Source organism: Heterocephalus glaber, unplaced genomic scaffold, assembly GCF_053883595.1.
Source record: "Heterocephalus glaber isolate CG9 unplaced genomic scaffold, H.glaber_assembly_v1.0 deba00001504, whole genome shotgun sequence".
Taxonomy (NCBI): Eukaryota; Metazoa; Chordata; class Mammalia; order Rodentia; family Bathyergidae; genus Heterocephalus; species Heterocephalus glaber.
The window spans coordinates 69,624,076-69,651,583 of NW_028258324.1; the positions used below are offsets into that span (position 1 = coordinate 69,624,076).

At 41.5% G+C, this 27,508-nt stretch overlaps 1 protein-coding gene across 1 annotated transcript in view; it reads left to right on the forward strand.

The window, feature by feature from the left end:
• Positions 1–27,508, forward strand: part of Ehhadh (enoyl-CoA hydratase and 3-hydroxyacyl CoA dehydrogenase) — a 205,938-nt gene that overhangs the window by 101,876 nt on the left and 76,554 nt on the right. The window contains exon 11 of the mRNA XM_013072248.3: positions 1,374–8,425. The gene's annotated coding sequence lies outside the window, so the exon portion shown is untranslated. The remainder of the gene's footprint in view (positions 1–1,373; positions 8,426–27,508) is intronic.

Sequence of the window (27,508 nt, forward strand, 5' to 3'; positions counted from 1 at the left end):
TGAGTTTCAACTTGCCAAAGACTAAAACTAGACCTATATCTCTCACCATGCACTAAACTAAAATCAAAATGGATTAAAGATCTAAATATTAAATCAGAAACACTGAACTGGCTGGAACAGAAGTTAGGTAGAACTCTTGAAGACATTGGTGTAGGAAAAGATTTTTATGAACAAAACCTCAGCTCCCTGTGAGCTAGCACAAGCAATCAACAAGTGGGATCTCTTCTTATTAAAAGGCTTCTGCACAGCAAGAGAAACCACCAACAGAATGAAGAGACAACCCACAATGTGGGAAAAAATATTCACCTGCTGTTCCTCAGACAAAGGTCTACTATCTCAAACCTATTAAAGAATTTAAAAAGATCAGACCTCCCAAATTTAAAGATCCAATCTGAAAATGGGCATCTGAAATGAATAGACATTTTTCAGACAAAAAAGTAGAAATAGCAAATAAACATATGAAAAAATATTCAACATCACTGGTCATTCAAGAGATACAAATGAAAACAACACTGAGATTCTACCTCATCCCAGAAAGAATGGCTGCTATCATGAAATCAACCAATAACAAATGCTGGCAGGGCTGTGGGGAAAGAGGAACACTGCCCCAATGCTGGTGGGAGCGTAGACTGGTGCAACCACTGTGGAAATCAGTATGGAGTATCTCAAAGAACTTAAGACTAGAAGTTCCATTTAACCCAGCTATTCCCCTGCTGGATATCTTCCCCAAAGAGTTAAAAGAATCATACCACTGTGATATATGTGCACCCGTGTTCATAGCAGCACAGTTTGTAGTAGCTAAAACTTGAAAGCAACCCAATTGCCCATCAACTAGAGACTGAATAAAGAAAATGTGGTTTTTTAAAATAAAATGGAGTACTACTTGGCCATAAAAAATGAGAAATTAGAGACATAGCTAAATGGATGCACATTGAGGTGATACTCTTAAGTGAAATAAATAGGACACACGTGTAAATATCAAATAGTTTCTCTAGTGTGAGAAACTGAAAGTGTAAATAAGGAATAAAAGGTATAATAGATAATGTGAAATAGGAAGAAAAGGGGCAAAGGGGAAGGGAAAGTGAGAGGGGTAGGGGGAAGAAAGAAGGGAATGGAATTAATATGAGAAAATGAAAAAATGGAAACAAAATCTTTGTAAATAGGGAGGGATGGAGGGGTTGAAGGGAGGGCAGGGAAAGGGGGAAAAATAAGAAGAAGAAAAAAGACCTAGGTTCGATCCCTTAATACTAAAAAAAAAGAAAGAAGAAAAAAAAAGTTGGGAAACTATCAGCCCATGAGCCCTCAACTCCTTTGGTATTTGTTTAATATATTTCTTTTGGTTTCATGTGCCATCATTGACTTTTATCCCATAGGTGCTGGAAAAGAATGTGCATTCTTTACTTGATGTATGTGAGATACTATTTCTAATCAAGTGGGTAAGTACGTTAGTCGAGTTTCCTGTATACTCCTGTGGATGCTTTACCTATAGTCCTGCCCATGTCTGGTGATCAGGATCAGTCACACATGCCAGGGTGGTGACTCCCTGGGCACAAAGATCCATAAGTGACTGAGTGCATCCACAGCTTAGGGGATACTTATTGTGTCCCTTGGGCAGTGTTTCCTGTCCAAGAACCAGGGCTTCTAGATCTTAGCAAGTCAGTGGCTTGTATAGAAGCAAAATTCCCCAAGTGGGCCACTGGCAAAGGTGACAAGAAGGACCACCTCTACTTCCACTCTTTGGTCTCTATAACCCTATATTCTACCTAGGGAACATGATGCCCTATCATGGTTATTTATCAAACTGCATTCCGGAGGATGCTGCCCCAGCCTCATGGGGCATTGCCATAAAACTGACGCCTTAGCAGTATCTCCAAAGACATATTCCATTGCTCTATTAGGAAGGCCAGTGGCTTCTGGGCGGCATAGTATGTGATTAGACTAAGCAATCCTGTGACCATACGCCCACCTCTGTGCCTCTTTTGTCCTAAAGTTTGTCCTTTGGTCTCTGTCAGTTAAAAGGGCTGAAAACCAAGACCAGACCAGGCCACTGTAAGACTGAAGGGCTTACCAAACGCTCCGAGGAGCTGACTGCAGCAAAGAACACATGGGAAGGAACACACTGGACAAGTTGGAAAGTAAAACAGACCTTAGTCTGGCCAGACAGCACTCCCAAAGCAAAGTACTTAGAGAGGAGACCAGCCCAGAGTCCAAGGCTCTTTTTATAGGGAGTTGCAGGGCAAGTTAACAGGTGAAATTTACAGAAGAGGAACAAAGGTTAGTGGTCAGCTGACACGTACTGATGGTCAGCAGATGTTTGTAGATTGTTCTATAGATGGCAGTGTCCGGAACATCAGTTTCAAACAAAGAGTTGAGTAATTTACTTTGGGACCTTATGGCTGATACAGATCTTATCTAGTGTCCCTAACTAACAAGCATCTTTATCTATTTACTCACATTCAATCACAGTTGGGGCTAGGGGAGTTTTATGACTACAGAGTTATGCAGTCCCACACCACAACAAGCCTTTATTAGGGGAATAGATCTGCCAGGCTGTCTCTGAACAAAGGAGAGACAAAAGCAACATGGCCGGGGCAGGGAGAGTCTTTTATAGAGACTGGAGTGGGGCTTGTAGGGGCTGAGGTGGGGTTGAGTGAGGTAGTGACTAGGGAGTGGAGGAGCCAGTGACATCACTAGGTGGTAGGAGGTGAGCGAGTATTAGGTTACTCTCTAGGTGGGACCAGGGGCATGCTAGGAAGAAGGGTTTGTTCTTTGGTGGGAGCAACCATCTTGGCGTGATGTCACCCAGGGGAGGGAGCAAGGCACAATAGGAAGAGGGCAGCTACTATACATAATAGCTGCTGAGGTGGTGGGAGACCTATCAGTCTCGTGCAATATTATGTGAGTCCTGCATCCCTGGCTCAGGTTCCAAGTGTTTGGAAATGGTGCCGAAACTGTGCAGTCAGGAAAGGAGAGCCTATATCTGGAATATATGTCAGTTCCAGTCAAAATGGATCGTGGATCCTCCCGGATAGAAGCGCTCTGATATAACTGCCTTACCACCGAGCATAGAGTCCCGGCATGCGGAATGCAGCCTTGGTCTCTGGCCAGCAGTCTATTCAGCAATGAGATCATCCCTGGTGAGGAGGAGTCCGTTCTGCTCAGTTCATGCATAACTCCATCCACTCTTGTTATTCACCACTCATGCCAGCACTACAGGAGGCCCAGCACTGACCACATGGTGACTACTCTGTACTTGGTTGTTTATTTATCTTCTGTAGTAGGCATTCTCTGGAGGTCATTGGCCAGTGATACATAGTTGTTCAAACTTCTTGCTCACTCCTGTTGGCCCATCCCTCAATTTTCCATTTTTGCTGTCCCTTGCCTTCCACTATTTCTATTTTCAGGCCCTGTTTGAAAACAGTTGGAGGTGTTGGCTGCCACCCATCTAGTCTTACCTCAAGCCAAGTTGCTAATCCAAGTACTGTCTTCTTCTACTCTCTGCCATGGAAATCCTAGCATTTCTACTTCACTAAATGTGTGCCTTGATTTTCTCTAAGCTTGCAAGAGTCAGCCCAGCATTGTCTTAGCAATGTCTCCTGGAATGGCAAGGCACTGAATCCTGCATCAGATAAGCACTTGCATGTTTACAGACTCTATCAACGGAAGTTTTTGACCTGGGCCCCTCAGTGCATTGTATACACCCCCAGTTTCTGCAGATAAGTGTTGGCGACTTCCTACAGTTCTGAAGACAAACGCCCTTTTCTCCCTTAGTAGTCTCAGCACTTCCCTGGATAGATTATTTGGGAGTTTACCTCTGATTATCATTCAGATGGCCAGGAGGGATGTTAGGGCTGTTTTCTGAGGTGGGAATGTATTGTTGTGCAAGCCAGAAGCCTCTGAATTGCCCTGAGCAAGGTGGGGAGCAGAAGTGTTGAGCAGGGCTGTCCAGGCCACCTCTGCAGGCCCAAACCATTCAGGGGGACCTCAGAGTTTCAGATTTCCAAATTCATTGACCCAAATGTCCCCATCCTAATTTTTCCCCACCAAGACCCTAAGCTACACATATAAAGATGCCATGAGAATTCAACCTTCTCTAGAATCCCACCTCTGCTATAATTAAGTCCTGAGTCTGACCACTCTTTGTTTCCCCTGTGACTACAAGAAATGACTCCTTCATATGCTGCCAGGGAAGTTCTCTGATGTTCACAGTGCATCTTACATTGTGAAGGTAATTAATCACCTTCACACCTTTTATTATATTTCTCTAGTACAAAAATAGCCCCCAGCAACAGCCATCTGATTTCATTTAATTACAACTTCCTATAAACCTCTCAAATGCCTGAGATATTACCCTCATTATCCTCTACCAATATCCCATCCCAACTTCTCCACCAGTAAAGCTTTTGCAGTTATAGCATGCCAGGGACTATGAATACTCCACTTTCCACCAATGGTGACATCCTTATTGGTGACTGGCTGCCTGGTGATGCGGTTCCAAAATCTCATTTTAGAGTTTGCATCCTAGAACCACTTCTGATAGCAAATGTCATAGACCAGTTTCCCCAGGAAAGAGACTCTGAGGTAGAGACATCCATGTGGGAAGACCACTGGTGCATGTTCTGCTGGCGAATGCTCTTGAGAACGACACCTGTAAAGGAGAGAAGAAATCAGGGTTGAACAGAAGGAGTTGAACTGTGCTTCGGTGGGCCCATGGAGAGGTCTGAGGCTCACCGGGCCTTCAGGAGCATCTTTAATTGAGGCAAAGGGGTTGACCTACTTTGGGACATGAGTTGCCCCTAAGGAGGGAGGCATAGCCTTGGAGGGAGTTAAGTCTGCTTACCTTCTCCCAGGTACTTCCAACAGCTGGGAGAGCCAGTGCCTTGGTACTGAAGGAAGAACTTTGGTTGCTTCTGCCTTCGAATCCGGTACTGTTGTCACCATGCTTGTATTTTCTCTTTTTTGTCATCCACTACAAGAAACTTGAAAGTCCTTGACATCCCTAACCATCTGGGCTCTCATCTCTGTATGGTACCTAGTCTTTTCTCCCTCGATTCTCCAGTTTTATCCCTTGAGTCTTCTAGAGTTCACGGTTTATATCAGCAACATAGATTCTAGTCTCAAAATGTCCCTGAGCATTCCTTCATCTTGGCAGAAACTCTTAGAATATTCGAGGGAGTCTCCAATGAATGCTTTCATGAGTCAGCTGCTGAATAAACTGAGAAGTAAAACAAAAATGAACTATGGAGGCTAAAACATCTCATGTTACTGAGAGTTCAGGTTGGAGGTGTTTTAGATATATTTACTCCCACCAATTTAGTAACATTGCATCAGAGAGCTAGATAGACATCTCCACGTGGTCACAACAGCACTGAACCACACATACAGTCACATGTTTTCCAGAGCTTTCAGTTCAGTTGAGCTATAGCTTGCATCTCCGAAGTTCCCCAAGACCCATTTGTTGAAGGCTTGGTTCCCATCTTGGCACCACTGGGAGGTGGTAGAATGTTTAAGAGGTAGGGCTCAGTGGGAGGACTTAGACCATTAGAAGCATGTGCTTGAAGGGAATGCTGGGACCGAACCCACCCACCAACTTCTTGTCCAAGCCATGAGGTGCGTGGCTTTGCTCTGGCATGGACCTTCCACCATGATGTCCTACCTCACCACAGGCCCAAAAGCAACGGGGCCAACTGACGATGGACTGAAAAGCTCAAAATTGTTGAAACTTTCAAAATTTAGTAAGTTGATTATCACAGGTATTTGTTCTAGAGACAAAAAATTGATAACGAAAGTAATTTTTTGGGTGGGGGATACCGGGGATCAAACTCGGGTCCTTGTGCTTGCACAGCAGGCGGCAAAACCACTGAGCTAAATCCCCGGCCCAACAAAAATAATTTTAAATAATTCCTTATTTCATGGACTTTCCCTGTCTCCTTGGCACTGCATTTTGTGAGAGCATGATTTCTGTCTCACATACGACATATTTTTTATTTGCTTATTCTCTATCCCCTCTCCCCAAGATTAAGTCCTCATAGGCAGGCATTTAGGGCGTTTTACTTCCTGTTATGTGTGGAACCCAGACATAGGCTGTGCTCAACACAGTGTACCCCCACTCTTAGATTAACCACTCTATGTCCCACCCTATGTTCCCCATCCTGGGGACCAGCGCAGGCCATCTTAGGAGCACTACAGAAAGGGGGTAGAAAGACTGCCCATCCATTGTCTGTCTCAAAACTGTCACAGCTTAGCATAAGATAATATAGAAGTTAAGCTTCCATTAGTGTTTTTTTTGCCCCAGTCTGGGGATTGAACTCAGGACCTTGCTCTTGCCAGGCAGGCATGGTGCCACTGAGCTACCTACCAGCCCTAAGTTTCCACTAGTAACCTAACTTTTGACTTATCCATCTACCTGTAACTGTCAGGTAAAAGGGCCGAAGACCAAGACCAGACCAGGCCACAACAAGCCTTTATTAAGGGAATAGATCTGCCGGGCTGTCTCTGAACAAAGGAGAGACAAAAGCAATATGGCCGGGGCAGGGAGAGTCTTTTATAGAGACTGGGGTGGGGTTTGTAGGGGCTGAGGCGGGGTTGAGTGAGGTAGTGACTAGGGAATGGAGGAGCCGGTGATGTCACTAGGTGGTAGGAGGTGAGCGAGTATTAGGTTACTGTCTAGGTGGGAACAGGGGCATGCTGGGAAGAAGGGTTTGTTCTTTGGTGGGAGCAACCATCTTGGCATGATGTCACACAGGGGAGGTGGCAAGGCACCATAGGAAGAGGGCAGCTACTATACTTAATAGCTGCTGAGGTGGTGGGAGACCTATCAGTAACTACAGACACCATGGTCCAATAATTTACTATTTTTGCCTTACATAAAAAATATTACCAACAAAAAGAAAAACCAAATTACCTTTTTTGTACAATCAAGGAATCCTCTTTCTTGAGACAATAACATTGCACAAAAATACAATCCAAGAATATTTGTTATTAAAATACATAAAACTTTGAGAACTGAACTTTTGCAGAAAGTCTAATTTTTGCTACACTTTTGAATTTTTAATTACCCAGGTGGTTCTCAGGAACATCTCATGATGTAGGCTCTGTGAGGGAAAATGGGACAAACCTAAGGAAGCACTATTGAAATGAATCAAAACCAAGAGAGTGGGCTTTTTTTCTGCACCCACCACCAGATGGTGGTGCTGACATGTTGTTTCCTTAAACATTTCCAAACTTTTAACTTTTAACTAAACTTTTAACTAAACAATAGAATATAATTAGCATGTTGAATAGTGCTTCTCTAAACTAACATTTGTTTTAACTAAACGCTTTTAACTAAACAATAGAATATAATTTGCATGTTGAATAGTGGTTCTCTAAACTAACATTTGTTTCTGTAACTTTAGACAAAATGTTCTGAGAGGTCCTGGAGCTTGTGGGTGGCTGGGATTTGGGTCACTTTCGTAAATTATAGGTAGCATGTGTGGGTGGAAATTGGAGATAGGATTTCAGCTGCAATAGTATAAATTATTAGATTCCCAGTGATCATCATGCACTTAACTTTCAATAACCTTTCTCAGACTTAAAAAAATTACAGGAAACGTGCATAATTTTCTTGTAGCTCTTTCGTAACCTACAAGAGTGAGTATACTCCCATTTCAACATTAAAAACCCAAGTGCTTCTTCTAAATGGTTCATGAAAAGCCAGCTTTATTAATTCTTTAAAATAGAGGAAAGAAGTTTACAAAGAGCAATTTAACAATTGTATTTTTTGGCTCTTTCTATAGAGACATTTTGTTTATTAGGTAATTCAGGAAATCTTTTTTTCAGTGTAAAATATACACAGAGGATCGATGTAATAGTATGAGCTTTGATAAAATTAGCAGTTAGTTTGCTTGATCATTTTCTGTGATCGCCTAATTCCAATGGGAAAACAGAGTGGATACAGGTAATCAGATTTTATAATTTACTACAGATTTAAGGATTTCATGGAAATTTGAGGGGTCGATGATCTCTTATTTTATCCACAGTGTGTCTAGATTAAATTCCAGCTTCCTTACCGTCTACATGTTGACTGTATGTTTTATCTTTCAGTCATCGTTACTTTCTCTTAGTGTAACCACAATTGTGATGAAAAGAGGGAAGACATCATTTACATAATCATCTGCCTAATCATCTGCATGTATTTGCATACGTTATAAATCTCTGTGAGAGAATGAGAGGACAGCCCAGAGAGGAACAGAGCCTGGAGTGGGGGGTCGGACTTGCCAAAGGTCCCTTGGGGAGAAGGAATGCAGGATGGCAGCATTCAGGGGGTTGGAAGCTCCAGGAGAGACATCTGGGCTTACAGGCATTGGGGCTGCCGGAGGGTGAAACAGGGAGGTCCTCACCAGAAAGAGAAGCAGGGGAAAGAAAGGCAGCCAGCATCGCAAAGGTCAGTGCAATTCTTTCTTCCTTTCTTTGCAGCTGATGTCCCCACTTCCCAGTGCCTCAGCCTGGATATGGGGTGGCAGGGGTTCTTTGCAGGTATTGGCAGCTGTTTCCTGGGCTGCTGGCAGGGGGTGGCCCCAGCACATCTTTTCTGGATGGAGCAGGCAGTCTCTATGAACAGAGCCTTGTTTCTCAGCCTGTCCATCTGCCAATTATCCAAGGGAACCTCTGTGTAGCCCTCTGTGTGTGTTCCCGGGCTCACTGGGCCAGGGGACAGCACAAAGTAACAACCCCTCGTGCCAGGGCCTGCTCTTGTGGAACTGGGCCACGAAGCAGCACAAGCCCGGACCCCAAGGCTGAGCTGGCTTGGGCAGAAGGGAGCTGTTTTGGTCTGACATCACTTGTTTCTGTGCCTCTGAAGAGTCAGTTGAATAGTTAGAGCAGTAATTGACAAACTTATAAAATCACATCCTGTTTTGGTTAGAGAAGCAGGAAGAGGGGGAGAGAGAACACACCCTTAATAGGTTTCAATGCACACATAATAATAATCATTGCCTTCATCATAGAAGAGACCCTTGTATTGAGTCATTTAATTCTGACGGTAACCCTGTGTGGTAGATATTCTTCTCTCCCAAATATTTCGCTGATGAGGAAACTGCAGCACAGAAAGGACTTTCCCAAGGACACAGAGACAAACCCAAGATTTCCATCCAGCCAATATGGCCCAGAGAATTCCTCTTAACTTGTGCCACAAATAGTACTGACTAATAAATTATATATATGTGCTACTCTATAATATATACTTTATGAAACAAACATCCATGACCATTTTAGAAGGTGAAGGTAAAAATCAATGTAAGTCAAATTTCTGGTCATTTCTTTCTTCATTCCAATAGTCTTGTCACCCCCACGCCCCATCCTGGAGACCACTATTTGAGAATTTGGAACCCTAGAAAGAGAGCTGAATATGACAAGCTCAGGGCACATGAAGGGTCCCAATTAACCATTAATACAGGGGCTTCCAAGGCCTTCAGGCCCCATTTTCCCCAGTAATGGGTTTGAATTCTAGTTCCACGTGTGTGACATGGGCATCAATATCGAACCTTCTGGGCTAGAGAGTCCTCACTTTTAAAATGAGAATACCACACCTTTGGTTGTTTGTTACAAGTAGAGCCCTATATGAAAAGTCTGTGGTCCCCACTGACCCAATAAATGGTGGCTACCATTCTCAGAAGCAGATTTACTCCAAAGCTAACAAAGCTTAAAATTCAGGGTGTGGGATTAGGCACGGGCTCCTTCCAAAACCTTGAAGGGCCTAGTCATGCTGCAATGTCTACTTTCCTGCTCTTCTCCTTAAATAAAATAAGGCTTTTAAAACTATGAACATTTGAGACTCACATTGGACCCTCCCCATCACCCTCAAGTTACCTTTTGCCTCTAGCGGGTCACCGTCAGGTCCTGCAGTGACAGTTGAAGTGCCGCTCCTGGGAAGAAGAGCCAAAGGCCGGTGATGTAGGTGCCTGGGAACAGCTAAGGCAGCCTCCAGGGCCAGTTCAGCACCAGGGATGGCTTAAAGCCTGTGGAGAAGTGCAAGTGGGAACACAGTCCCAGTCTCGTGGGGAGCTGTGGAGGAGGCTGGGAGTGGGGTGTCGCGGGGCCACTGTGGGGAGCAGCAGTGCTTCCTTGCTCCCCAGTAGATACCAATGTGCAGTCAGAGCTGAGAACCCCTGCCAAACGGAGTATGCGCAACTTCAGCAGGACAGCCAGCCATTGGTGTCAAAACCAGTGGCCTGCAGTGGGCTAGACAGAGGCAGATGGGACAAAGCTTTCTTAGGTCTACTGTGAGCCAGGCATTATGCCAGGAGCAAAGATGCCTGAAAACTATGGTGACAGGCACAGGCTGCCATGAATAATGCTTGGAGAAGAACTTCTGATTGAGATCGACGTGCCGAGGAAGGCTTCCCCAAGTTCTTGAGTCAGAAAAGATAAAGTAGTTCACCAGTGGAAGAAGGAAAAGGAAGAATTTGGTCCAGCAACAGTGAATATATCAGGAAACAATACCTTAGCGGTATGATCTTTTTTTTTTTTTTTTTTTTTGGTACCGGGGATTGAACTCGGGTTTTTGCGCTTGCGCAGCAGGCAGTGAACCCACTGAGCTAAATCCCTGGCTCTTAGCGGTGTGATCTACGTAAAAGTTCATTAGCTGGACTGTGAGTATGAAAATGGCATGAAATTCGAGATAGGTAGAGGAAAAAAATAAAGGAAGTAATGAGATTTAATCAGATGGAGTCAAGGGCAAAGAGGACAATGGCCGTTGACTAGGCTGCAGGAGGCTGGCAGGGGCCGCTGGATTGGTCGGAAGGGAGTAGGTGAGCTGCTTCGGTGGCCAGAGGGAGACAGCTTAGCTGCTGGTGGCCAGGGAGAACCACAAACCCATTTGGCCCATTCGAAGCTCTCCTGCAGGTAGGCGCATAGGACTCTGGGAAAGAGTGGCAGAATGGAGAGGGGTGTGCCTTTGCTTGATTGCATGGCTTTTGGGCTCACACAGAAGGCTTGTGACTGCCTTCCCCGGCATCCCCGGAAGGACTTTTTCCTCAGGAGAGAGTGAGATTCCGTCTTGACATTCCATCCATCACTCCACTGGCCGCCTGCAACCAGCCTGTTCCAAAGCTACCCATCGTAGGAGCTCAATAGTTGGTGTTTACCATCCATACCAAATTTTGTTTAGAAGTTGTTTCACTTTGTTTTTAAAGTTTTTGGAAATTCATTTTGTCTGTGGTACTATCCTTCATGCTTCTATGATCAAAAATTTGTTTCTTCTTCCTTACCGGGACAAAAAATGTTTTTCTGTTTGGATTTCTAGATCGGTTAACCAGTTTGTTTGCTTATATTTACATGTCGTTTATATTTAACACACTGACTCATGATAATAACTGTTTACTATGTTTCTGGTATTGTGGTAAGTGCTTTCCATAAGTGCTTTCCTACATTGTCTTCATTGTTCCTCAAAACTACCCTCCAGATAGGCATTATGGGTCCCATTTTACCAGTAAGGAAAAAAAAGGAGACCGAAGAATGTTAAGATTTTCCAAAGATGATCCAATTCCAAGTATTATTCTTAATTACTCCTTATGTAAATACTTCCCTATAACAGTATCTAATTGTCTCAGTGGCAGTTAGTAGCGAATCCTTTCCTCACCTGCTCAACTCCTGACTCGTCATATTTTAAGCTCTCAGAGTTGAATTAATGTTAAATATCTGTTTGGTTCTCACTCAACAACTTTATTCTGTTTTCAACTTAATACTCCATTGCTTTTATAATTATCACTTTGTAATATATATTTAAATTTAGTTGCAAAAAATATACAAAAATGGTCAACCAGTAATTTCTTTTCCCCATACTGAGATTTGAATCTAGGGCCTTCATACTGAACCACCTCTCCAGCCTCTTTTATTTTTTCATTTGAGCTGGGTGTCACTAAGGTATTGAGTTGTACAAGCTGTCTCAGCCTTCCAGAGTACTGGTATTACTGGAATTGCACACCCTAATTTTACACCTTTTAAAATAAATGTCTTTGGGGCCAGGGATTTAGCTCAGTGGTTCTGCCGCCTGCCTCAAAAGCGCAAGGTCCCGAGTTTGATCCCCAGTACCAAAAAAAAAAAAATGTCTTTGGCATTCTTTTTGTTATTGTACCAGAAGAATCACACTCTTATTTTGTTGGAAATAAGAAATTCATTTATTAATAACTTGAAATTAATTTAAACTCTTAATGGGGAAATCTACATGTTAGTGTTAGTAGGAAGAACTATTGTATTAACTTTTCTAATCAGGTATAGCACTTGATTTATCAAGAACTCTGCATATACTCTATTTCTCAGAATAGTATTTGTTAGAAGTTAAATAAATACTTTTGTGTTTAACCTGTTTTTATTAGAATATCAACAATGAATCCATTTTTATTTTATTTCCATTATATATTAGTATAAATACTGCCATACATGTATAAACAAGAAAAACAATTTACACATGTACAATATATGATATAGGCAAACAACTGAAATTTTGTGGGATTTAGAAATTCTGCATCTGGACTCATTACTTTTAGTGATTTTTAGTCGATTCATTAGATATCTAGGTCTGCAATCATGCCATCTGCAAAATACACACTTTGGCTTCTTCCTTTCTAATATTTATATACAATATTTTCTTATCCTGAATATTTACTGACAGTATTTCTAGAATTTGATTCTAGAATACATACTGAGTTAAGGAAACCAGTGTGTCTTCCTTCTTTAAGAATAAAAGAGATTCTTTGCTTTCAACACATACTCTATCATGCTTTGACTGGAAGTCCAATATAGTTAATGTTGCCTATTTAGTTTCCTCTTTGGAAGGCTATAGATAAGAATAGTTTGGAGATAGTTCAAATGAAACTAAACAAAATAAAGAAAAGAACAGAATTTGGACATGTAGAAACAATGGTTCCTACCCCATTTCTTGGGCATCGTGAAAGTGTTTGATACATCAGAGTCTCTTGAATCAGCTCTAAGTGCCCCAATCTACAGACATGAAGTTCCTTACCCCAAGGCGCTGATATTTTCCCTGGCCCCAGGCCCCCTTCCTCCACAGCCCTAGCCCAGGAATAATGGATATACTCTAATATTAGACAGATGGGTTTGAACAATGGAGACCAAGCAATCTGACTTTGGGTTGTTTTGGTTTTTATTGGAAATATCCCCCAAATGTTCACATGTTGAAGGCTTGGTCCCAGCTGTGGCACTATGGGAGGTGATGGCACCTTTAAGGGGTGGGGCCTTGTGGGAGGAAGTTAGGTCATTGGGGACTTCCCTTGAAGAAGTTAATGGGATTCTAGTCCTTTCATCTTTTTCTTTGCCTCTCCCTTGACATGAGAGAACCTGCTTCCTCTGCCATGCATGCCCACCATGATGTACTATGCTGCCACAGGCCTGAAAACTGTGGAACCAATTGACCATGAACTACAACTATAACCAGAATAAAACTTTCGTCTTTCTAAAATGAGCATCTCAGACAGTTTGTCACGGTGATGGAAACCTGACTGACATACTGAGAGTTATTGAAGTATATCCCATATGACAAAAAACAATCACTAAATTACCAACACCTGATTTTAAAGTTTTTCAAACTTTACCAAACATCTTATTTAAAATCTCTGAATAGTTACACATATATAAAGAAACAATGTATATATTATAATTTTCTCCATTGATATGATTGCTATATGAATTTTTCTTCTTTGTAACCATTTTATGGTTCTAAAATAAAGAGCAGTGAATACTACATGTATTTTTCTCTCCTTTTGCTAAGATAAAAGCCCCAATATTTATGTTCATAAATAAGATTGGCTTATAATTTGATTTGGTTCTTGTTATGGTGTGGACCTTAAATATCCCCCAAAAGTTCATATGTTGACAGCATGGTTCTCAGTTGATGGTGCCATTGGGAGCAGTGGAAACTCTAGGAGGTAAGGCCTAGTTGAAGGAAGTAAGTCACTAGAGGCATGCTTTTGAAGGGCACATTTTGTTTCTCTCTCTCTCTCTCTCTCTCTCTCTCTCTCTCTCTCTCTCTCTCTTCCCTGCTCTTCTTCCCCACCACTATCTAAAGCCAAGGACTCAGCCAACTATAGACTGAGCCAAAATAAACCTCTCTTCATTAAATTGTTTTTCTCAGGCAATTGGTCACAGCAACTAAAAGATAACAAATTTCCTCTTCAGATTCTGAAAGTAACCATTTTGTCTTCATAAAATGAGTTGGGTGACAAACAACATATACATACAAGCATTCATATACACTTGAAGTTTGGATAATAGGGCTTTTTTTGATTTGTTGTTTGAAAATTTAGAAAATTTTCATATACTCATGTCAAAAGACCAGGCTTTTGTCATGTAAAAAGCTTCTTATTTCCAGTTATTTGATCTGTCATAGCGCTTTATAATTTTATAAGTGCCCATTTGCCTATCGAAATTTACTTGTTTCTACACAAATGTCAAATCCTTGTTCTCATTTGCGTACTTACTTATTTTTCTTTTTCTTTCTTCTTGTCTTATAGTCTTTTTAAAAAAATTTTTTTCTTTTTCAATATACTGTACCAAGTTGATCTTTTGTCTTCTTTGCACTAGAAATCAAACCTAGGGCCTTGTGCATATCAGGCAAGCACTTTAACACTGAGCTGCACTCCTAGCCCATCCTTCCTTGTGTTTATATATCTTCTAATTTCATTTTGTTCTACTCTTGACTATTTCCCTGACTAAATATTTAGGTAGACTTTGAGTTCATTATGCTCATTCATTTTTAATTGCTAAAGGTATCAGAACGATCTTTTCCTCCAAAAACTGATTAGTATGTGGTTCCCCCATGTAATAAGGTAGACCTTTGCCTCCAGAGCTAGGCTGTGCTACAGTCTGAACCTGAAATGTGCCATATAGTGAAGGCTGGGTCACCAGCTTGTGATTCTGCTGCCAAGTAGGGGAACTTTTAGAGATGGGGCCTCAGGCAAAGACGTTAAGTCATTGGAGAATGCCCTTGGAGGGGATCCTGGAATCCCGGCTCCTTCTCCTCCCCTACTTTCTTTTTCCTTGCTGGCCATAATGAGAACAAGCACTCCTGCCTGTCCTTTGTGCTGTTACAGGCCTAGGAAACAGGGCCAAGCAACCATGGGCTAAAACTTCTGAAACTGAGCCGAGAAACCCTTTCCTTCCTTTAAGTTGATTATCTCAGCTACTGTGTTACAGGGATAGAAAGCTGTATCACATAGGCTGCTTGAGTTCAAATCCTAGCTTCAGGTCCAGTTGTGTTATCTTGGACAAGTTGCTTAATTTCCCTGTACCATCAGCTTCCTTTTGTAAAGTGGAGGTGGTTACTAAGACCTACCTCAGAGGATATTTTTGTGAAAATTGTATGAGATTACTTGAGCATTTAAGATAGTACTTGGCACAGTGCAAACTTTTAACAAATGTTAGCATTTAGATATTTGTCAGCATTTTTATTTTTAAATAGAAAGTATAAAATACCTAGTTCCTTCCGAAGGATTACTCAGAGGGAAGAGGCATTTCTGGTGCGAGTTAGGGTAAAAGAGAAGCTTTGGTCTTGTGGGCTGATCTCTAAGTGAGGCGTGGAAGAGGGTCTCAGATCCCAATATGACCTCTGTGTTTCTAGCCGGAAATCACGTAAATCGCCTCCAAAAACTGACATTTGATTCACTAGCACAAGCAAAAATACTGTAATTATAACCTCTCCCTTATCAGCCACTCAATTCCATCTCTAATCCCTTTTTCTGCTGTTCAAAGCCAAGTAAATTTCATTAAGATGCATATGATTAAGAAGATATTATTTCTATTGTATTTTAATTTAGAATGACATATAGGTTTTTTTAAATGAATTTTTTGGGTACACTTTAGGTGTACAATATAATGACATTCATCACTGGAAATTTTGCACCTTTACATAATCTCTCTTGGTTTTTACTTTTCCCCATTCCCCTGCCCTCCCTTCAACCCCTCCATTCCTCCTTATTTACAAAGATTTTGTTTCCATTTTTTCATTTTCTCATATTAATTTCATTCCCTTCTTTTCTTTCCCCTACCCCTCCCACTTCCCTTTCCCCTTTACCCCTTTTCTTCCTATTTCACATTATCTATTAAATCTTTTAGTCTTCATTTACACTTTCAGTTTCTCACACTAGAGAAACTATTCAGTATTTGCATATGTGTGTCCTATTTATTTTACTTAGGAGGATCGCCTCAATGGGCATCCATTTAGCTATAAATGTCTCTAATTTCTCATGTTTTATGGCTGAGTATACTCCATTTTATTAAAAAAAAAAACAAGCACATTTTCTTTATCTGGTCTCCAGTTGATGGGCAATTGGGTTGCTTCCAAGTTTTAGCTATTACAAATTGTGCTGCTATGAACATGGGTGCACATATATCACTGTGGTAAGATTCTTTCAGTTCTTTGGGGGAAGATATCCAGCAAGGGGATAGCTGGACCAAATGGGACTTCCAGTCCTAGTTCTTTGAGGTATCTCCATACTGATTTCCACAGTGGTTGCATCAATCTACACTCTCACCAGCAATGAAGCAGTGTTCCTCTTTCCCAACATCCCTGCCAGAATTTGTTATTGGTTGATTTCAGGATAGCAGCCATTCTCTCTGGGGAGAGGTGGAATCTCAGCGTTGTTTTCATTTGCATCTCTCCAATGACCAGTGATGTTGAATGTTTTTTCATAGGTTTATTTGCTATTTCTACTTCTCTGTCTGAGAAATATCTGTTCATTTCAGATGCCCATTTTTGGATTGGGTCTTTAAATTTGGGAGGTCTGATTTTTAAAGTTCTTTATAGATTCTAGATAGTAGACCTTTGGCTGAGGAACAGCAAGTGAAAATTTTTTCCCACATTGTGGGTTGTCTCTTCACTCTTGGTGGTTTTGCTTGCTGTGCAAAAACTTTTTAGTAAGAAGAGATCCCACTTGTTGATTGTTTGTGCTAGTTTATGGGCAACTGAGGTTGTGTTCATAAAATTTTTTCCTATACCAATGTCTTCAAGAGTTCTTCCTAAACTCTCTCCCAGCCGGTTTAGTGTTTCTGTTTTAATATTTAGATCTTTAATCCATTTTGATTTTAGTTTAGTGCATGGTGAGAGATATAGGTCTAGTTTTAATCTTTGGCAAGTTGAAACCCAATTTTTCCAGCACCATTTATCAAAGAGGCTATCTTTCCTCCAGTGAGGATGTTTGGCTCCTTTGTTGAAGATGAGGTGGCTGAGTGTGTCTGGAGTTGTTTCTGCATCTTCTAATCTGTTCCACTGGTCCTCAGGTCTGTTTCTTTCCCAGTACCATGCTGTTTTTAATCACAGTAGCTTTGTCGTATAGTTTCAAGTTCGGGGTTGTAATATGCCCTGCCATGTCTCTGTTACCTAGAATTGCTTTTGCTATTCTGGGTCTCTTCTTGTTCCAAATGAATTTTTGGATTGTTTTGTCAAGGTCCATGAAGTATGCTTCTGGGATTTCATTGGGATTGCATGCAATCTATATAGCAGTTTTGGAAGTATGGCCATTTTCACTATGTTGATCCTTTCTCCCCAGGAGCAGGGGATGTCTTTCCATTTTCTGATATCATCTTCAATCTCTCTTTTCAGAGTGCTATAGTTTTCAGAGAAGATGTCTTTGATTTCTTTTGTTAGGTTGATTCCTAGGTATTTCAGTTTTTTGGATGCTATTGTGAAAGGAATTTTTTGCCCTTATTTCCGTCTCAGTGAGTCTGATGTTCGTGTAGAGGAAAGCTATTGATTTTTGTGTGTTGACCTTGTATCCAACTACTCTACTGAATTTGGTTATTAAGTCTAGAAGGCTTTTGGTGGCATTCTTGGGGTCTTCTATATACAGTATCATGTCATCTGCAAATGACAATTTGACTTCTTCATTTCCTATCTTTATTCCTTTTATTTCTTTCTCTTGTCTAATTTCTGTGGCTAATGTTTCCAAAACTATATTGAACAGGAATAGTGATACTGGACATCCTTGTCTTGTTCCTGAATTTAGTGTGAAGGATTTCAGTTTTTGACCATTTAGTATGATATGGGCTGTTGCTTTTTCATAGATAGCTTTTATGAGATTGAGGTAGAGACCGTCTATTCCAATTTTTTGTAGGTGTTTTATCATGAGTACATGTTTGATTTTGTCAAATGCTTTTTCTGCTTCTATTGAGATGATCGTATGGTTTTTGTCCTTGACTCTACTGATAGAGTGTATTACATTGATTGATTTGTGTATGCTGAACCATCTCTGCATCCCTGGGATAAATCCCACTTGGCAGGGTGTATGATCTTCTTGATGATCTCCTGCATTCTACTTGCCAGTATCTTATTAAGTATTTTTGCATCTATGTTCATTAGTGAGATTGGCCTATAGTTCTCTTTTTCAATTGGATCTTTCTCTGCTTTGGGGATCAAGGTGATGCTTGCTTCCAGGAATGAATTCAGGAGTACTGCTTCCCTTTGAATTTCATTGAAGAGTTTAACAGTAGTGGCAGTAGTTCCTCTCTAAATATCTTGTAGAATTCAGCAGTGAAGCTGTCAGGACCTGGGCTTTTCTTAGTTGGTAAGGTTTTAATTATGTTTTCAATTTCATTGATTGATATTGGGTTGTTTATAATTTTTAAGTCTTCTTCATTCAACTTTGGTAATTCATACTTATCTAGGAATCTGTCCATTTCTTATGTCTTTTCCATCTTGTTGGCGTATACATTCTTGAAGTAGGTATTGATGATCCTCTGGATTTCTGCTGGGTCTGTTGTAATTTCATCCTTTTCATACCTAATTGCATGGATTCGGGCCTTTTCTTTCCTTTTTCTGATAAGGTTGTCTAAGGCTTTGTTAATTTTGTTTATTCTTTCTTTCTTTTTTTTTTTTTGGAATGTTTTTGTTTATTCTTTCGAAGAACCAACTCTTGGCTTCATTGATTTTTTGTATTGTTCTCTTAGTCTCCATTGCATTGATTTCTGCTCTGATCTTTATAATTTCCTCCCTTGTATGAGCTTTGGGTTTGTCCTGGTCTTCTTTTTCTAGAAGCTTGAGGTTCAACATCAGGTTGTTTAATTGGGCTCGCTCTGTTTTCCTAAGATGAGTATTCAGTGCTATGACTTTCCCTTGTAAGACTGCTTTCATTGTGTCCCATAGATTCCAATATGTTGTATTGTCATTGTCATTTAATTGTAGGAAGTGTCTGATTTCTTCTTTAATGTCCTCTGTGACCCATTGATTATTTAGAAGTGTGTTTTTCAGTTTCCATGTGTTTATGAAATTCTTGTGGTTTCTTTTGCTATTGATCTCCAATTTCATCACACTGTGGTCTGATAATTTACAGGGGATAACTTTAATTCTTTGCACTTGCTTAAACGTGTTCTATGAGCAAGTATGTGGCCTATTTTGGAGAATGACCCGTGTGCAGCTAAAAGAATGTGTATTCTGATTTTGTGGGGTGGAACACTCTGTAAACATCTGTTAAGTTCATTTGTTTAAGAGTTTGATTGAGTTCTAGTATTTCATTGATTTTGTTTTGTCTAGTTGCTCTATCTATTTGTAACAGTGGGGTACTGAGGTCCCCCACTACTATTGTATTAGTGCTGATAAGATTTTTTCATGTCCATTAGTATTTGTTTTATACAGTAGGGCACACTAGCGTTTGGTGCATAGATATTTATGATTGTCATCTCTTCCTCTTGGATTGTTCCCTTTACAAGGATGTAGTGACCTTCTTTGTCTCTCTTAATCAGTGTGGGTTTGAAATCCACTTGATCTCCAAAGAGGATAGCTACTCCTGCTTTTGTTCAGGTTCTTGTTGCAATGGAATATTGTTTTCCACCCTTTAACTTCCAGTGTATAAGTTTTTTTTTTAAATTGTGTTTCTTATATGCAGCATATTGTTGGATCTTGCTTCTTGACCCATCCTGCCAGTCTATTTCTTTTGATTGGTGAGTTGAGACCATTAACATTGATGGTTATAACTGATATGTATTGACTTATCATTGTCATGACTTTTTCTTTTTGTTGGATTCTCCCCTTTGCATTTAATTTCTTGTCATGCCTCATCAATTCATTCTACTGTGCTTCCTGGGATTGTGATCCACATTGTCTTTTCCTAGGATATTGTCTAAACTTTTTTGGAGTGCTGGTTTTGTATTCATGAAGTTCCTAAGGTGCTCTTTGTCATGAAAGTATCTTCTTTCACCATCAATTTTGAAAGATAGTTTTTCAGGGTACATCAATCTGGGTTGGAGGCTGTTTTCCTTTAGGGCTTGAAATATGTCACTCCAAGCTCTTCTTGCCTTGAAGTTTTGCATTGAGAAGTCTGCTGAGATTCTGATGGGCTCTCCTTTGTATGTGATTTCTTTTCTCTAACTGCTGTAGAATTTTGTGCTTCTGTTGGGTTTCTGGAATCTTAACTATTATATGCCTATGTGTTGATTTTTTAAATCAAGGCTAGTTGGAGTCCTATATGCCGCCTTATCTGTATGTCAAGTTCTTTCCCCCTGCTTGGGAAGTTTTCTGCCATTACTTCTATGAACAGTGTTTTTATGTCATCTGCACTCTCTCTTGTTTCTTCTTTGACTCTGATCAGTCTTCTGTTATTCTTCTTTGCATCATCTAGCAGCTGCTGGATTGATTTCTCATGGTCCCTTACAATTTTAAAGAAATTTTTCTTTTTGTGGTCACTAATTGCAGTGTTATCTTCTATATCTGAAATTCTGTCCTCACGTTGGCTCATTCTGCTGCATAAACTTTCAATGGAGTTTTTAATCTCCTGGAAATCTGTTTGCATGTGTTTTATGGTTTCCATTTGTTTCCTATGTTGGAATTCCATCATGTTCCTCAGCTCCTCTATTTGTTATCTGTGTCCTCTCTAGATTTATTAATCATGTGTTGCACTATGGGCACAATCTCTGCTGTTATCTGAGAAATTATTTCTGATTCATTTTTTCCAGATCCTCTTTTGTTGCCAGTTCAGGGAGTTCAGGTGGTTGAGGATTAGATTGTTCCATCTCATTTCCCTTTGGGGTTGCTTTAGGTGTTCTCGAAATCTGCCTTTGAGGATTGTTTACCTGTCTTCTTATTTCAACTGGGGGGGGGGGAGTTGGCTCACCTCCTGGGTGCTGAGCGTGGTGGTATGGTGGCCCGGACTGTAATATAGTTTTAACTGTGAATCGATTTAACTTTCCTGTAAGTTTTTCAGGGACAGTAAAATTAAAAGGTATATTTTAGTTTGGTTTTGTTGTAAAAGTTGGTTGGCCAACTTCTTGGGTTTCCACCTGTGTGCTCCATTACCCATTAACCTAGTCCTTTCTAAATATCAAGAATCAATAGGTAAGAACTTTTATAGTAGCCCAAGGCAAGGATACTGCAAAAAGAATGGAAAGAAATCTCTAAATGAACAGCTTATGGTTCTGTGAAAAAAGAAAGCTGTAGGCAGTCCGTTACCCACCTTCTTTCAAGCCACTGTTCTTCCTAGCTCTCATTCACTAGCGAAGAAGTCTCTAATCTAAATGGTCAGGGCCTACAACATGGGTTGGCTGTGTGACTGTGTGTTCTTACAATGCCTCATCTCCCATGGTCTTCTTACAATGTGATGTTTATTTGCTTCCATCATGAGGTGGGGCCCCTGTTGTCTCCTCAGAACACAGCTGGACTTGGTCACTGCCCAAGCTACTAGGATGTAGAAGTCATGCTACATTACTTCAGAGGCTGGTCATGAACTTTAATTTTTTTTTAATTTTTAATTTTTTTTATTTTTTGGTACTGGGGATTGAACTCCAGTCCTTGCACTTGCAAAGCAGGCGGCGGAACCACTGAACTAAATCCCTGGCCCTAATTTTTATTTTTTAAGGAACTTTAATATAATTTCCACTTGGCTTTCTCTCAAGATGTTTGCTGCATTTTGAGAAAGTCACAAGGCAGGGCCACATGTGACTGAGCTGACCAAAAGCTGACCACCAGACACGTGAGTGAACATTCCATCAGATGGACCCAGCCCTCAGCTTTTGAGTTTTCCAGCTGAGAGTCCAGATAATATGGAACAGAGAAGAACCATCTTCACTACACTGTCTGAATTCCTAAGCCACAGAAGCTCTGAGAGCTAATAAATGGTTATTACTGTTAGCCATTAAACTGTGGAGTGATTTGTTATGTAGCACCAGGTAACTAACACTAACATCTTCTATGTTTCCTAAAGGATGTGAACCTATGTGTTCCTTGCTTGTGCTTCCTGTATCATTTCAAGATAGATTAGGCCACGTCCATCTCTTCTGTTTTCCACTTTTTCTGTAATGTGCATATAGGTGAACAAACATTTCAAGGGCCCCTGCATAGTCCTAGCCATAACTCTCCTTGGTGTGTGGTCAGAAAGGAGAGAGACGCCAAGAGATAGGAACCCTCACTTACTTTGTCACCAAAGAGCTCTACTTTGGGGCAGGGTGCCTGCCTGGGCAGTCTTCATGAAATGGTATTGTGTCTCACAATCCATGATTATTTATTGTGCTTGGCTTCCTTAGAGCCCCTGGGCAAGAGAGAGGGGGTACAGAGTTAGGACACGACTGGGTCCTTGCCTATAATAGCAACGCCTCAACACATCACCAATAACCAGCAAAGTGTAGGGAGTGAAAAGGAGTACTTAAGATTAAAAGTGTATAAAAGTGTAAGCCAGTTCCTTTCCACACCTCTAGGGTAGAACAGCAATGACCCTTTTTCTCCTATTTTCTTCTCCACTGAGTGGATTATGAAGGACTAGTTGTAAAACCTTGAGCAAGCAACCTCGCCAGCTTTCTGTGACTCTACTTTCCTGAATGATAAAAGGAGTATTGACTTAACCAATTCTGTCAGTCCAGGAATCCACTGATCTCTCAGTCACTTTCAAAGCTATTTATACCTTCAGCTTCCAAACAAGAACATATGCATTTGGATGCCCATGGGAGGTGGAAGGAGGGCAGGGAGTGCTCAGCTGTGCCTCCTGGAAATCCCAACAGCTGTCACTGGGGCTGGGTTCTCTGCAGGAAGTAGGATGAAAGTCTCCTGACAGCAGCTCCCTGGGGGAGCAAATGAGGGAGAAAAGGCCCTGGTGAACCTTCTCTGCCCTGGACTGGAGTTACAATGGAGCCCCCCAATTCCACACAGGGTTATACCCAGGCCAAGTAGAAATAAGTAGCAGCAAAAGAGAATAGCCTTATCTTTGTCTCTGAGGCTGGGGAAAAGTAGGGATTCATTTTCCAGATATGCAGCTGTCTAAAGAATCTAGTGCAGCCAGCATAGACCTGATGTGTGGAGCTAACTGCATTCATGATTCTTTGTACCTGGTATGCTGGGAGATGAATAAAGGGAAAGAGACTCTTCAAGAAGCTCTGGCTCTGTATTTGTTATGTGTCATATTCCTGCAACTCATTTAATACTAACTTTTAGGGGTTTTTTTTTGTTTTGGTTTCTGGTACTGGAAATTGAACTCAGGACATTGCACTTACCAGGCAGGTGTGGGACCACTGAGCTACTTCCCCAGTGAATACTAACTTCGGTGTGTGCGTTGTTTTTTTTTGGTACCGGGGATCAAACTCGGGACCTTGAGCTTGCGAGGCAGGTGCCAGAACCACTGAGCTAAATCCCCGGCCCTTGAATACTAACTTTTAAAATAACAGTATTGCACTTCTGATCTGCCCTGTGGCCCCCAGCCTTTCAGCCTCCAGTGGACACATATTCACACCCACAGCGCACCAGGCAGGTGGATTATGGTGTTATCTTGTCCAGTCCCTTCTAGGGGACATGGTCCACCTACACTCCCACCAGAGCATCAGTTCAGGTGGCTCTAACATCACATGTCTTACTTCCTCCATATGCAGGTGGCTGCTGAGATGGTGTTTGAAACAAATCTTCATTTTTAGGAATTGAACTGGAGGAAAGAGGAAAAGGATGGTCACATCATGAGCTAAAGTAGGAAGGTGGAGTTAAGATTTTATGAGGTCAAAGTAGGAAGAAGCACATACAATGAATAAAGAGAAAGAAATAACAACCCCGCAAAAGCAGAGAAAAGACAAAATAAGGAAAATAAGGTTGTTAGTGATATGAGGCATCAAACCATTGGTAGTGGGCCATATGGGCCTCTCCAGAGGGCCTTTATTAAGCTGGCAGTTGAAAGGGAGTGGGGGAGAGGAAGGCACAGCCAGGCATGGGGGAGGGTGCACATCCTGTGAAGACCAGAAGGTGGTGACCACTGGGGATCTCCGAGAGACTGCCCCTCACAGCTCCCCACCTGGCGGAGCAGTGGTTTTGCTCTGGTGTTGTGGGGACAACAAACAAACGTGGTTCTAGCATTGCTCACCAGCACGTCAGCCTCAACTGGGGCAGTTGGACTTTACAGACTTGATTAATTTCTGCTTCTGGAAAACATTTCCACTGAACAAAGTGCTCCTGACTTAAAGAGGTACAAAAACATCTCGGTTGGAGGGCTAAATCTAAACCTTTCACGGCTTTTCATAATCTTTGCTTGGCTCCACTTCCGGTTTGCTCCTTCAGGCCCACATTGCTTTCATGCTACTACAGGACCTCCCTACTGAGCAGCTCTCTTGCCAACATGCATGCTGTTCCCTCTCCCCTACCACCCATCCCAGCCTGTCTGCATGGGCAGAGCTAACTTATCCTTGTGGAGAAATGTGTCTGGATGGCTCCAGGCAGATACACATCTCCTTCCTTCTCCTACTATGCTTTGTTTAAATTCCTAAATCCAAACAATTCCCTTTTATACTTACAGTTGATTTATGTTTACCCTGCAAATGGTCTCCAGCATCCTGCCCAGGCCTGGCACATGGGGGACACTCGAAGGCTGTGGTGGAGATGAAAAACGCACCTGGCTTTATAAGATGGATGCTGCCTGGGCGCTTAAAGGCTGGACCAGAGTGCTGACCAGAGCTCGGTCTTCATGGGTTGCTTGCGGTACCTCAGCTGCCTCATTCATTATCCATGAATCAGTCATTGTATTCCAGACTGTTCTTCACTGTCATTGTAGCCTTTAGCTGCTCACTGAAATGAGCCAATTAAAGCTGAATTATTTTAATTGTCAATCATGAAGAAAAAAGATATTAAAAAAAAATGCAAGAATGTGTGGATCTCACCATTAAAAAGAGCCAGAATGTTCTTATATCCAGATTATGAGAGGTCCACTGCTCCCAGAAATAGGTTGGACTGTCAGAGCGTAAAGAACAGGCTATGTTGTGTGGAGCACAAAATCGACCCACATCCTGGCCTGTTAGCGTCCTCTCTTGAGTCAAGAGAAGCTCAGTGGTTATTGGTTCAGATGAGCGTCAACACGAAGGAATTTACCGATGCCTCGGGGTCCAGATTTTTTGGCAGGTTAAAGACTGGCCTTTCTGCCCTCCTCTTTTATGTTCAAAAGCCTTCCTACAGGCTTATTTTTCCACAAAATATTTTCAATGATAAAAATATATTTCTAGTTGATAAAACAAATTGGCACAAAACTGCTATAGCCTTTTCAAAGAGCAGCTGAAGAATAGAACAGCAAATTTAAAAAGTCATTTTGAGGCGATCCACAGATAACAACTTCTACCCCTTTATATATACAAGAAACGCTATTTGGGGCTGGCTCAGGGTCCATTTGAGTTTCCGTTTTGCTTTTGATGGTGGTTACAATGGAGTCTTTTGTGGAAAAGCTGCCCTTCATGGTGCAGTATCAAAAGGTTAGGGAAGGACTGTGACTATTTCTCTGTTATGGGTCTGTCATCCTGGCAGTGTCTAAAACTCCTCTTTGAACGTGTAGTTGTTGAACATGTAGTTGAACGTGTAGTTGTTCTGTGTCACTCACAGAAGTAAGACATTTAGTAAGATTTCCCACCAGTTTTAAAAGAAAAGATTCAAAGGAATCTGTTCATTCTGGGGATCTGAGATTTGAAAAGCTGATGTTTTATTCTTCCATGCAATTCATGAATTTCAGTCATAAATATTTTGGTGTGTCCATTTATCAATAGTTGAGTGTCTCTGATGCACCCAGCACAGTGCCAGCCCCTGGGAATATACTTTACTGCCTCATTACTTGAGGTACCAACTTGTAGACATGGCAGGTCCTTAAGAATACAGGAGAGACTAAAGTAGCAAAAGGTTTTGGGTAGCATTTGAGCTAGAACTTGATGCACAGCAGGATTCCCCATGGGTATATGGGGTTGGGCAATTCAAGGCAAAGAGGGCAGAATGAGGGAGGCATAGAGACTGGCAGAAGACAACATTTCACACAATAAAAGGAACAAACAGTAATCCAGGGAGGTAACAACTTTGAAGGCACATGGAAGTATAACAGGAGAAGAGGTCAGGAGTTTCATTTTGTGCAATTAGATGTAGGGGACAGGGGAAGGGGACGTTACCAGAACCTCTGCAGTGAGTCCTGGTCTCCTGCGAGCCACGGCAGCACACGGCGAATTACAGGAAAGGTAGAAAAATGAGACCGAGAAGAAGCTGAGCTTTGGGTCTGATCAGTGCTGCTCTGGGCGGCAAAGACAAAAGCCCCTAGCTTGCAGCACCTTTTATTTAGTACATCCAAAGAAACAAATGTAACAAATGAATAATGTAGATTTCAGTATCATATTGGGATGAACAAGGTGTAACAAAAGACTGCGTGGGGGGCGGCGGAAATCTAAGAACAATGAGGAACTATGCAGATGAAGATTTAGTTCCTCCCAGGAGCTACACAGATGAAGATTTGGTTCCTCCCAGGGTGTCTCCCACAGGTGTGGTCTTGTCCTGGAGCATTACAGCATCATGGCATCATTGAGATCTTCCTTGTGACCTGAGGCCAAAATGGAAGTATGTCTTGGAGTGTTATTGCTGGCCTGTAGGCAGGAGAACTAGGCCTACTCAAATGATTTTTCCCTAGAATTATGTAGCATTGCTCACAACAATTAGAAATGAGAAGGATCAAAGGATTTTAAACCTAGGTGTGACATGATGAGGTTTATGTTGTATAGAGACACTGCACAGTGCTCCAAAGGATGGATTGGAGAGTTTAAAATTGGGATAAAGACAGTCTGCGGACATGGAGGGTATTTGGAGTTGCTGTGAAGAGGGAAACTAATATTTATTGTGCATCTGCAACATGCCAACTCTTCACATACATTATCATATATAATGCACATGGCAACTGTGTGAAGTAGGAATTATAATTCCCATTTAAGAAATGAGGCTCAATAACTCGCCCAAGATTTCTCAGCGAGGTGGTAGTGGAGCTGAGCTTTGATTGACTCTGTGCCAAACCTGCTGTTCTTTCCTCAACACTGGAGCGAATGATGAGAATCTGAATTATGCCAGCAGCCATGCTGAAGAGGCATCCTCCCTCTTCAAAGAAGTCTCCAAATTTAGTTGTGCTGCATTTGGAAGCTGCTCCATCCACTTCATCACTCTAATTGCTTTAATATGACTAATTGACCAATTACTAGAAGGTTATTTATAACCATGGTGGAATTAGTTGCTTGGTTCAATCGAGCAACGAAAAACTATCTGATTTGCAATGAC